This window comes from Olea europaea, chromosome 9 (assembly GCF_002742605.1).
Source record: "Olea europaea var. sylvestris chromosome 9, O_europaea_v1, whole genome shotgun sequence".
NCBI classification, from domain to species: domain Eukaryota; kingdom Viridiplantae; phylum Streptophyta; class Magnoliopsida; order Lamiales; family Oleaceae; genus Olea; species Olea europaea.
The window spans coordinates 12,938,880-12,952,239 of NC_036245.1; positions in this window are offsets into that span (position 1 = coordinate 12,938,880).

Consider the following 13,360-nt stretch of genomic DNA (forward strand, 5'->3'; position numbering starts at 1 on the left):
ACCCTGAACAAATTAAGGGTAAAAAATATTGTAAGTGGCATAATGCATGGTCACATTTAACTAAAAATTACTTGATTTTTCGTCATGTATTGCAGAATGTCATTAAATCAGGACGAATTATGTTCGACGATAAGAAGAAGATGGCAGTGGATGAAAACCCTTTTCGACAGCCACTTGGAGTGAACATGGTGACATCTGGATTCAAAAATAAGTTGCCAAAATTCAAGTTGGTCGTAGATGATGGAGAAGAGGATCCTAGACCACATCCCAGTGTCTTTGAACGAATCAAGGGGAAAGAACCAAAAAAGGACGAAGACGTCCTGTGTGCAAGATGTAAAAGAGAAATGAATGGCAATACGGAGAAACCAAGGATATGGCAGCATCCCCATCGCCATACCTTCTTCCCAAACACTTAGCTTGGTAGAGGGCGAGGTATATCATTCCATAGAGGGCCGCCTTTTGAGAGGCAGTTCAGGCCAGTAGATAATGAAAGAACATTCAGGCCTCAACCTCACCGGCCAAATGTATGGCATTCATTCTAGTATAATGCATGAAGGGCAATACCCTTCGATGAAATGACTAGAACCCAACAAAGGCGTTTCCAACGAAACTATGAACGGATGATGAGGCAGCAACAGGGAGTGCCACATCCTAAAGCGCCTAAACTACTCAAGGTAGCCAATCAAAATGTCCTCAAAAATAGTGAAGAGATCGGTACAGATGAATCAATGAAGGAACTGCCAGAAACTTCTTCTGGGAGATCAAAATTTGAGCGAGACAGAAGGGATGGAGAATATCCAGATCAGCCCCTTACTATCCAATTCGGTACGTTGCCTCCTGTCGTGGCCAATAATTACTTACTGGCCAATGAATTTAAGAATAAAGAAAAAGAAGAAGAGAGGGAGGACAACGAAGGAGAAGCTTGCGTGCTGGAATGTGAAGAAGGCCAGACTTCTAGAGAGGCCTACAACGATGAAGAGGACGACGGAATGACAGACATTGAAGAAGAAATCGACCTAGAAGCAGAAGGAAGAAAGAGAGGAGTATCGCGCAATACTCTGTTGAAGCAACTACATCGAGAGGGAGTTCGCGAAGTAGACTTATTGGGAGAACCATCTGGGCGTCCTTTCGATTTCTACGTACTGTACGGGACAACCAAAAGGAAGAAGAGAGTGTCTCGCTCTGAAAAGTATGGGTCACCTCCAAGAATAATGCCCCCTCCCACAGGTTGGGTAACTGATGAGGAAGCATTAGAAAAAAAATAAGAAGGAGGTCCAGGAGACAGAGGATCAGCGCGATATACTGCACGTCGACTTATCACAGGTGGATAATTCGACAGAAAACAAGCAGAAAGTAGAAATAGAGGCTGCCGAAAAGGTCATTTTTAAACGGCCAGCCATGAAATTGACTAAACACTTGAGGCCATTGTACGTTAAAGCTCTAGTTAACGGCATCCCAGTGGCAAAAGTGCTTGTCGACAATGGAGCAGCTATAAACACCATTCCATCTAGGATGATGAGGAAATTCTCAAAGACAGAGGGTGACATGATTCCTACAGAAGTCATCCTCACGAGCTTCAATGGAGGAGCAACTTCAGCTAAGGGAGTTATGCTATTGAACATAACTATAGGGATGACTACTAGGACCACTGTCTTCTTTGTAATAGATGGTCCTACTAGTTACAATGTGCTACTAGGAAGAGATTGGATGCACGAAAGTCGCTGTATACCCTCATCGCTCCATCAATGCCCGATCTTTTGAAATAACAAAAGCGAAGTAGAGGTAGTACAGGCCGATCATAGGCCTTTTGTCGCAGAAGCAAACTCGGTGGAAAAATTCATGTACGAAGGAAACTATGAACCTGTCAGGGTAGTACAAGATGGGAAAGAAACTCAAGTTATCGCGCAAAGCGAAGAGCCATTTTCAGTGGACGCACTCACTGAAATGTTCAGACAGATGAGGCCAAATATAGTGGCCCTTGAAGAGCCAGTAATTGGCAAAAGAATAATCAAGGAGTCTTGAATGGATTCTAAGTTACGAAAGCAAATGGCCGACATTCAGGCCTTCAAAGCCAGACTAATGGCTTTCAATAAGGAATGCAATGACAAGGCGAAAGAAGAGACAACCCTAAAAGCGCAGAAGGACAAATTGGCAGTATTGAGTTAGAACAAAGCATTGGCCGAGAAGTCAACAAGGTGGACTGTTTAGAAGAAGAAGTACTTACAAGGGAACTGGACGACGAAGTAATGCGGATCGTCAAACTTGGATACGCTCAAGCACAAGACCCTCTAATCAAAGTAAACATTGGCAATGAAGGAGAAGATCGTCCAACATTCATCAGTCAGATGCTAGATCAAGAGGTTAGTAATAAATTAATCGCTTTGCTAAAGGAGTATAAAGATTGTTTTGCTTGGGAATATGAACAAATGCCTAGTTTAGATAGAGACTTGGTGAAACATAGGTTACCAACTAAGCCTAATTTTAAACCTCATAGGCAGCCTCCTAGACGTTTTGCTCCTAATGTACTCCCTGAAATCAAGAAAGAGATAGAGCGATTATTGAAAGCAGGTTTTATTAGAACAGCCAGATATGTCGAATGGTTGTCCAATATTGTGCCAGTACTAAAAAAGAATGGTAAACTAAGGTTGTGTATAGACTTTAGGAATTTAAACATAGCTACACCCAAAGATGAGTATCCAATGCCCACGGTGGATTCTTTAGTAAACTCGACTACCGGACATGTCATGTAGTCTTTCATGGATGGGTATTCAGGATTCAATTAAATTTATATAGTTGAAGAAGACATACACAAAACTGCCTTTAGATGCCCTGGGTCTCTAGGATGTTTTGAATGGGTGGTTATGCCTTTCGGCCTAAAAAATGTAGGGCAACTTATCAAAGGGCAATGAATTTAATCTTTCATGATATGATAGGCAAGTTTGTTGAAGTGTATGTAGATGACATAGTAATCAAATCTATTAAAGAACAGGACCATTTCGAACAGTTAAGATGTTCGTTTGAGCGAATGAAACAATATAAGCTAAAGTTGAATCCCTTGAAATGTGCATTTGGTGTTAATGCAGAGAATTTTCTTGGTTTCTTAGTACACAAGAGAGGGATTGAACTTGATAAAAATAAAGCGAATGCCATTTTAGAGGCCAAACCACCTAGCAACAAAAAAGAATTGCAAAGGTTTCTAGGCCAAGTAAACTTTTTAAGACGCTTTATTTCTAACTGTGCAGGGCGAACTAAAGTCTTTTCGCCGCTCTTAAAACTGAAAAATCAGGACGAATTCGTCTGGAAAGAAGAACATCAAAAGGCTTTCGAAAGCCTAAAGACATATTTATCAAGTCCACCAGTGTTGGTGTCACCAATCCAAGGATAGCCAATGAAAGTGTACGTATCGGCTGAAAAAGAATCAATAGCTGGAATGGTCGCACAGGAAGACCAATTTGGTGAAGAAAGTGCAATTTACTACTTAAGTAGACGGTTAACGAAATGTGAATGTAATTACTCTGCTATCGAAAAATTATGTCTTGCATTGTATTTCACATGTACAAAATTAAGGGCTTATTTACGGCCCGTAACCGTTTGTTTAATTTCTAAAATAAATTTAGTTAAGTATATATTCTCGCGCCCGATTTTACACCAAAGGGTAGGCCTTTGGATACTAGCCTTATCAGAATTCGAGATACAATATATACCTCAAAAGGCAGTTAAAAATCAGGCTTTGGCTAATTTTCTAGCTGATCATCTATGCCTTGACATACCTGAAGAAATTGAACTAGAAATCAATTCGTTCGAGTTAAAACCTTGGGTGTTATATTTCGATGGGTCAAAAACCTCTAAAGTTACAGGAGTAGGAGTAGCATTGATTAATCATTTAGGAATTTACTACAAGTTCGCATTCACTTGAGACAGAATGTGCACCAACAATCAGGCCGAATATGAAGCCTTAATTATAGGTCTAGAACTAGTGATAGATATGGGAGCAAGAAATGTGATCGTTAGGGGCGATTCTCAATTGGTAATCCACCAATTGATTGGTGATTTTAAATGCCAAAGTGATTCCATTATAAGTCAATATGAGATCGCTCAAGAATTGTTGGAAGAATTCGATCAAGTAGAACTTCAATGCGTTAATAAGATATATAATGACGTGGCAAATGAGTTAGCCCAAATGGCCTCAGGATACTCAAAAGTTTTGAATTGGAAGTCTACTTGTGAGTATGGAATCATATTGCCCGTGACTCAAAGAAGGGCGAGAAAGATTGAACTTCACTGCATACAAGATGGAGATGCAATGGATTGGAGAATAGATATTAAAAGGTTCCTTAAGGAACCTAATGGAGGGATTAGTAGAAAAATGAATCTTTGTTTGCTGAACTATACACTAATAGATGAAGAGTTGTTTAAGAAACGCTTTGATGGTATATTACTAAAGTGTGTAAGTTTGCAAGAAGCCAAGACGATCATGGTTGAGGTACACGAATGGATATGTGGAGCTCATCAAGCTGGCCAAAGGATGAGATGGTTAATTATTAGGAGTGGATATTTTTGGCCAAAGATGGGAGAATTATGCGTTCAGTATGCAAAGAGTTGTTTAGCATGCCAAAAGCATGGTCCAATACAAAGGGCGCCAGCATGAGAGATGACACTTATTATTAAACTTTGGTCATTCAAGGGTTGGGCGATAGACTTGATAGGGAAGATTTATCCCCCATCGTCCAAGCAACATACTTTTGTTATAGTTGCAACCGACTATTTCACCAAATGGGTAGAGGCGGTACCTTTGAAAGAGATCACCCAGAAGAATGTTATAGAGTTTTTCCGTGATCACATCATTTATAGGTTTGGAATTCCACAAACGTTAATGGTACATCACGAAACATCTTTGAATGGGGATCAAGTGAACAAATTTTTGAGCGAGTTTGGGGTTAAATTAGTAAACTCCACACCATACTACGCTCAATCCAACGGACAAGTGGAATCTTCTAATAAGATTCTAAAAAATATCATCAGAAAGATGATAAATGAAAATGTCAGAAATTGACACGAATGTCTGAACAAGGCCTTATGGGCTTATAGAACATCACCTCGGTCAAGTACAAAAGTTACTGATTTCCAACTTGTTTATGGACAGGAAGCCGTTTTGCTTATGAAAATCAACGTGCAATCGATTAGAGTGTGCTTGCAACATAAGTTGAATGATGATGAGTATGCCGAATTACTAGTTCAAAATTTATTGGGGTTAGACGAATTAAAGTTGGACGTCTTAGATAGATTGCAGGTTCAAAAACAAAGAATGGCTAGGTTTTATAATAAAAAAGTCATAGTCAAGTCGTTCAGCCTGGGTGAACTAGTTTGGAAGACGATACTCCCTTTGGATAGCAAGGATCCAAAGTACGGGAAGTGGTCGCCCAATTGGGAAGGACCACACAAAATAAACAGTGTGTTACCCAATAGAGCATATCACTTGGAAGATTTAGATGGCACCAAGCACGTGAGATTCATTAATAGCAAATATTTGAAAAAATATGTTCCTTCTTTATGGGAATGTGAACAGATAAAAGCATAATCAAAATATGTTGAACGATTAAGGATAACAAGGTCAGAGCGAAATACGTTCAAATAAAGTCCTTTATTATCAAACGTTCATTACAAAGATGCGAAAATACAAATAATGGATGCTCTACAAACTACAATCAAAAGTAAGCTAATCTCCCAGTTGATCGCTGAGTAAGAGGGTGGACTAGCCTCACACCGCCTTCCTAAATGCATCGCTGCAATGGTGAGATCGCTGAGTAAGATGGTGGACTGGCCTCACCACCTTCCTAAATGCATCGCTGCAATGGCGGGCAAAGAGATTGAGAAGCACTCTCAGCAAGCAAACTGAGAAGCACTCTCAGCAAGCAAGGTGGCTCGCAAGCATCCCAAAAATTTCCTTCTATCATCGACTCCTTGTAAAGGACAAAGAGATGATGGGAAGAACTTCGATGGTAAAAACTTTGCTGCTGGCCAAAAAATATTTCCTATACCTCCCACACCAAAGGTGACATGAAGGCAAATAGTAAAATGGGCGGACTAAACAATCCATTTTTATAGAAAGACGAAGGTTTCGGATTGGATTGATTGTCAGAGTGTCAAATAATGGTAGCAAATTGGTTTCGAAGAAGAAAATGAAGATGAAGATGGAAGGTGGAAAATGCGAAGCATACGTGAATTTATAGGGGGGTGGAGATGAAGAGACAAAATATGAGCAGCCACATTCTGCCTAGTAAATGGAATTAAATAGCTCAAAGTCTTGGGAAAAGTGGTGAAAATATCAGAAGAAAATGGGCAAGATTTTTAGCACAAAGCAGTTAAATGCTTGAAGAATTGACGATTAAAAAACAAATGTCAAATAAATGCACAAGAAGTTAATATATATGTTCATTAATGATGAACAAAGTTACAAAGGGAAAATCAAATTACAAAAGAAAAAGGCATCATATGTCTTAATTACAGTCCACCCCACACTGAACGAATTCGTTCCCTAAGTTTTTCCCAATCCTCGTTCTGCCGAGAGGAAGTGATGTTCAATTCGGCCACGACATCATCATCAACTTCCAACTTCTTGTACTGCTCAACCAAGGACTTAGTTCGCTCAATTCTCTGGAAGGCGTTGCACTTTTTAGCAGCCATTCTCGCCTTGCAGTCGTCCATTTTGGCTTGAAGTTCCTTCATCTGAGCAGCCAAATTAACCATCAAAGAGTCTTCAATCATGACTTCGGAAGAGATTTCTTTCAACTCGTCCTCAGCCTTGTTGATCTCCAGACGCAAAGACTCTTTCTCAAATACGGCTTGAAGATATTGAGTACTTTTGGCCTTTAGTTCAGCATTCTTAACCAGCAAAGAAAGGACCTCGGAGTGGATAACCTTCAACGTCGCTTTAAAATCGGTAGAAAGATTGAGCGACGGAAGCGTCAGTGCTTGCTCCAACTTCGCATTCAAATACTCAAGTTTATCCTTGTGTCTGGCAGCACTAGCCCTACCAATGTCCATATCAATGAAGGACACGTACTCAAATATCGACTGCTTGAGGAACTTCAAATCTTCCTCTGAAGAAGCAGCAGGACGGTTAGATGGAGCAAGGCGAGACGTCTTGACTTGCCCCCAGGAAGCGAACAAGTCTTGGATAGAACGCACAATCTTGTCAGCATCCTGCAAAGAAAATTGCCAATATTAAAGATTCTCACTACAACGAACAAGATAGAAATAAAAGTGAAGCAAAGATTACATCATCAACAATCGTGGAAGATGGCATGTCCTCAGCCAAGTCTGCCACCAATGACTCCTCTATTCGTGAGGACTTTCCCTTGTCTGAGCGAGAAGATGTTGCCACAACGGGCGGACTCATAGGAGTATCTGCAGAACTCAAGAGCAACAAATCAGAAACCAATAGCACAAGCAAAGGTAAGGCATCAAAAAATTGAATTACCTTCTGCTTCGATGTTTGGGAGGTTGACGCCCTGGGAAGAAGGTGGCTCATCCATGGGTTGTGATGAGGATTCTGGGACTGAAGATGTCTCTTTAAGCGTAGTCCCTTCATCAATCGGTTTGGATGGAGCAGCCTCAGTGGAGGATGATGGAGCAGGAGCTGCCGATGCCAAAGCCTTTAAAGGAGAGGCTGAACTTTTCTGAGGAATCCAAATAAATTGTCAGCACACAGAAAAGTTTCATGTATGGAAAAGAATGCTTGTGGGTAAACCAATTTAATTACCTTCCTCCTGACGATAAGAGGGGTATCATCATCAACATCATCCTCCAGAATGGGAGATGCTGAGGCTGGCCGTTTGCGGCTTGGGGCACTCTTGGCTGTAGTAGGCTTGGCAGGGAGAGAAGAAGATGGACGAGCAGACTATTTAGCATGACGAGGAGGAGAAGGACTCCGGATAGACAAATGAGTGACTAAAACAGGAGGAGGGGAAGAAATGCTCGGCTGATCTAGTGAATGAAAGGCACGATTGGCATCAGTCGCAAACAATCTGCGCTTCACTGACGGCCAGAGTTGTTCAAAAAGAGGATGGATGGCGTGGCTAGAATTGAAGGGGGCTAATGAAAAATAGCTTGTTAAAAGAAGATTGCGAGCATTTATAGCCTCTGCCTCCACCTTATTAATAATATAAAATGGTCAATTAAATTCCTTGAATAGCAAGGAGGAACAGGCCAAGTTTGGCCGAAACCAAGTTGGCGAGCAAAAAATTGGGGAGCATAAATTTCTACCCCTGTCTTGGCATTGGTCCCAGTTAAAATATCATGAAATAGCTCCCTCCCGGTTAAACTGGATCCAAATGAGCAGGGAGGTGCTTGCGCTGTCTATAGTGGAAGAGGATGTACATAGTTTGGAGTCGAAAAAGGAGGAAAAAGAAAAAAGGAAGAGATTGAATCCAAAGAATAAAAGAATGAAAAAATGTCCTTCTGAACATATTTATAGGAGCCAAGGGCTCAATGGCTAGCCCATAGCATCTAGCAGAGGAACGAGAAATTGATGGAGCACCAAGCAATGGAAAATAGGATTTCAACCACAGTTGAGTGAACCAAAGAGGTCCACTACCAGTGGGAGATGCACCATTTTTCAATTGGAGAGAAGCCATGCTTCTATAAAGTGCAGCCAAAAAGAAAGAACATAAATTCAAAGGCCTGCCACGCGCCAATTCATGCGCTATGGGTAAATAACTCAGGGAGGGCTTTATGCTTGGCACACACAAAACATATTTACAAAGCCAAACTAGAAGAAATGCCACTTGCTCAGTATGGGAAAGCTCAGCGCTCGAATGATTGTGAAGGGTTTGCAGGCTTGAATAAGACTCGGTGTAGTTTTTACCAAACTTTGGGGCGCCACCAGAAATCAAGATACCAGGAAAAATGGTATCGTCCAAAGGTGGTAGATTCACTAGGGCCCCAACATCCCTTAAAGTAATAGACATGGGGCCAAGAGAGAAAATAGAGGTATTATACTCGGAAGACCAAAAACTCAAAGCAATCGAAAAAAGTGTTGAATCAAAAGTAGGGGGCGAATAAAGATTTCTAACAAATCAGAAATCCTAGCATTATCAAAAAGTGTTTTAGTAGGACCATGACCCACAAGACGAGCATGCCACCTACAGAAAGCTACATCAGATTTAGGCCAAGTGCGAATACCTCTTTTGCGAAGTGGCCCCAGCGGCAGAGAGTTTAGAAATGGAAGTCCTTGAGTACAAGGAAACAGCTGACCCACCGTCGCCTGTTCAACTGCCTCTACATTGTTGAAGAAAGGACCTAAGTAGAACTCATTGCGTTCGACATCGACGGGCGCGAGAAAACTCGGAGTTATGTATGGACGACTTAGAAGTTTCTGAAAGTCATCAAAACTAAAGGAGTCGCCAACTTGAGATTGTGAAGTAGCCATTTGAGATGGAATGAAGTTTTTTCAGAATTACGTAGTAGGGAAGCAAAAGATGAACAGTAAATCGTGGGAGAGACGCAAAAAATTAAGGCGTGATTTAATGGTGCAGTCAAATGGCGTGTTTGGGGGTTATAAGGGTTTGCAAAACGATGCACCTTTTCAAGCTATGGAAGAAAACAATGATTGAAATTCTTGAGAATTTCGAATGTTGCTGGAAACACGAAGTGAATATAGCAAAATTTAATAATTATTATTAATTTTGCCATATTGGGGGGTAATTGTTGACACATAAAAATTCAGCCCAAATCGAACGGCCCAAAGAATGAATCCTAATTGGAGGATCCCCAAATCAGATAGCCCAAAGAATGAAACCCAATCAAACAATTCAAGATGAAGGCCCAAGAACGCGGTAACGCCATCGCCCAAGTTTGCAAGTTTCCCAGAATCTGAGCGAATGGAGTTCCATGCAATCGTCCAGAACTGTTACTCTATTCTCGCCCAAACCTTCAAGTCGCCCAAGGTCTCAGCAAACATAAAGCGTTGTGGTTATCAAGAAGTGCAATTATCAAAGCAGTTATTAAAGCAGCCCTATCACGTTCCACAATTCAAGGAATTCAATCGAAAACGGTTGAACGACGAAGCGTAATGACAGCAGTTAAAAAAGGCAGTTTTCATGACAAGCTAGCCATTACGAGGAAAGTGGGCAATTGTAGAACGATCAAGCAGTTTTTAGACGGTTGATCACAAAAGACCATCCATGGAGTATAAAAGGGAGAAAAGACATAGAGCAAAGGACTGAATCAAAAACTCTCGAACAGAAAACATGTAATTTTAATTTCCTTAGTTTAGACTTAAACACTTTTTTCAGTAACTCGTGTGCTTGCGTCCCTTGGAGGCATTTTGTTTTTAATTTTCAATTGTAAAGTCATCGCCAATAAAAGAACACCCCTTTTTGGGACTTTGTCTCAAGATGTTTGTTCCTTACACAATCGTCTGATCCCTTTTAATTGTTAGCGACTAACCCGGGCGAAACACTAATTAAGTGTATAAAATACACTTATCAGCATCAAGATTATTGGTGTTGGAGGCAACGAATCGATCGTAGTTAATCATATTATAGAAAGTGCACTAGAGGTGCAGATGCGACCGTGTTTTCTAGGCATCATTACAAATTGGCCGAGGACCAACTAGTGGTTATGGTGGTTTGGGAACCTGGATATCAGGATGAACACTGCTAAAGAAAGCAAAGATGACGTAGAGGATGTTGTAAACCTTTGGTATTTTTAAATTGTCCAATCATCTTCCTCTTTTATTGGAAGTTATTCACCTTCTCACCTTCTCATAACTGTCCATCTTCCCTACTTTGTGGTAACCGTTCACGTTTCGTAACTTCTTTGATGGGAAGAAGTATATAAAGGGAATAAAGTGGTATTGGTCCCCTAGCCGAGACTTTCATGAAACTACACCATCGCAAAGAGGTCTTGAAGGCTTGGAAGCACCAAGCACAATTCAAAATTCTGCAGTTCAAACGACAATGGCTGGGGGTTAGTTTATGATCTTCAGTTTTCGCATTTGATCTATATGTTGTTGTTTATTCACATGATAGATCGTGATAAAGCTCTAACAGTTGGTATCAGAGCACTATTTGCCTCTACCTTGCCGTTTTGTTCTCTGCAAAATTTTTCAGAAATTTACTGTAATTTTTCTAGAAATTTCATATCCATGTTTCATGTGTTTTTAATGGAAATAAAGCTAGGAATCATTAGGAAATTGATTTCTGAGATTTTTGATATAAAATTTGCAAAATTTGGTGGTCGGAATCATGATATATGACCGGGTTTTTCATTCGGGTCGGACCCGGGTCTAAGTGACCTGGCACTTGTAGAAGACGATCTGTTCATTTAAAAAAATAAAAAAAAACCTGGCGTTTCAGAATTTTGCAGGAGATTTGCAGATTCCTTTGATTTTAAAATATTAATTTATGTTATTAAAGGACCATATGGCTGCCACTTGCATGATATATATGTTTACATTGAATATGATATGACCTACACAAGCATAATAGCCGGCAAACTTGCATGAAAATAGTATCAATTTGCATGAAATAGCAGGCAACTTGCATGAAAAAGGAAAGTTTAGTATTATTTAATATTATTGTTAATTTAATCTTGAACCTGCTGCAAAGAATGGTGTTTAAATTATTTATTTATGTTGTTTGTATGTATGAATTTTATGGTTTATTATGCATACATTATTAAGTTAAATAATTTATACACGTTAAAATTAATTCTAATGAAGGCTCTTTATGAATTTAATTTGGATATTAATGTGCTTATATTATTTATTTTCGTTATTTGTGTGAATAATTTATTATACATGCATATTAAGTTGAATAATATTAGTACTTTAATGTCCAATTTTATATTAGCATTGCATATGGTTTAGCAATAGTTTGAGCCTAAGAATTTAGTTAATGTTTGGTGATCCATATAGTTTTAATTAATTAAGAAATAGTCACAGCATCTTTAATTAATTGAAATTAAATATTAAGGTTCATTTGGGATCACGTTTGGAGAACAAACATTAATTGTGATTAATCATAATTGATATGGTAAATCTTATCCCACAGAAATTTTTATCGTATTATATGTGATTAATTAGGATAAAATATCAAACTATATTTTCTAATTTGCCCACAGGTATTAGAAAAGAAAACATAATTTGATAGTTTTATTGTGAAGTTAAGATGAATCTAATTGAATTAGAACTTTAGCCCACAGGCAAGTTTTATGTCGCTAGATTCATGTTTTGCATGTTTTTACATTGGTAAAACATGTCATATGTTATTTTAGCTTCAAATTTTGTAATAATGAGCATGTATGTTTGAAATATTGCATTTATTCAACCAATTAATTTCTCTGATATGAAATGCGATGTTCCTGAACTTAAGGGTGACAACTATAAGGTTTGGAAGGAAAGGATTCTCCTTCACTTAGGGTGGATGGACATTGATTATGCTATTAGGAAAGACGAACAACCTAAATTTACTGAAACCAGCATTCCAGACCAAGTTGATCTTTATGAAAAATGGGAGCGATCTAATCGCCTTTCAGTCATGTTCATAAAGACCAAAATATCTGCTGGGATTAAGGGTTCTGTCGAGCAATACGACAATGTTCGAGAATTGCTGAAAGCAATTGATGATCAATTTGTGATATCAAACAAGGCATTAGCAAGCACCCTAATTATGCAGTTCTCATCTATGAAGCTCATCAAGATTAGAGGCGTGCGTGATCATATCATGTGCATGAGGGATATAGCGGCTCAACTGAAAGCGTTGGAAGTTGAGATGTCAGATACTTTCCTGGTTCACTTCATTCTGTGCACTCTGCCCCAACAATATGGTCCCTTTAAGATCTCTTATAACACACATAAGGACAAATGGTCAATTAATGAACTGTTGACCATGTGTGTTCAAGAGGAGGGAAGGTTAGCAATGGAAGAGGGTGAGAAAGTGAACTTGACAGTTCCTGGAAAGAAAAAGGATCAAGCCAAACAAAAGGGAAAGGGCAAGATTCCTCCCCAGTCGGACATCAAGAAGGAGTTAAAGTGCTTCTTTTGCAAAAAGAAGGGGCACATAAAGAAAAATTGCTCCAAGTTCAAAAACTGGCTTAACAAGAAAGGTACTCAACTTTCACTTGTTTGTTATGAATCCAATATGATAGATGTTAATCATAACACTTGGTGAATTGACTCTAGTTCTTCAATCCATGTGACCAATTTCTTGCAGGAATTACACGACCTGCGGAAGCCAGTGAGAAGTGAGCAGAGCATCTATTCTGGAAATAAGATGCCCTCACATGTGGAGGCTGTTGGAACGTGCAAGCTAATTTTAAGTAGTGGTTTCATTTTGTCTTTAGAAAGAACCTTTTA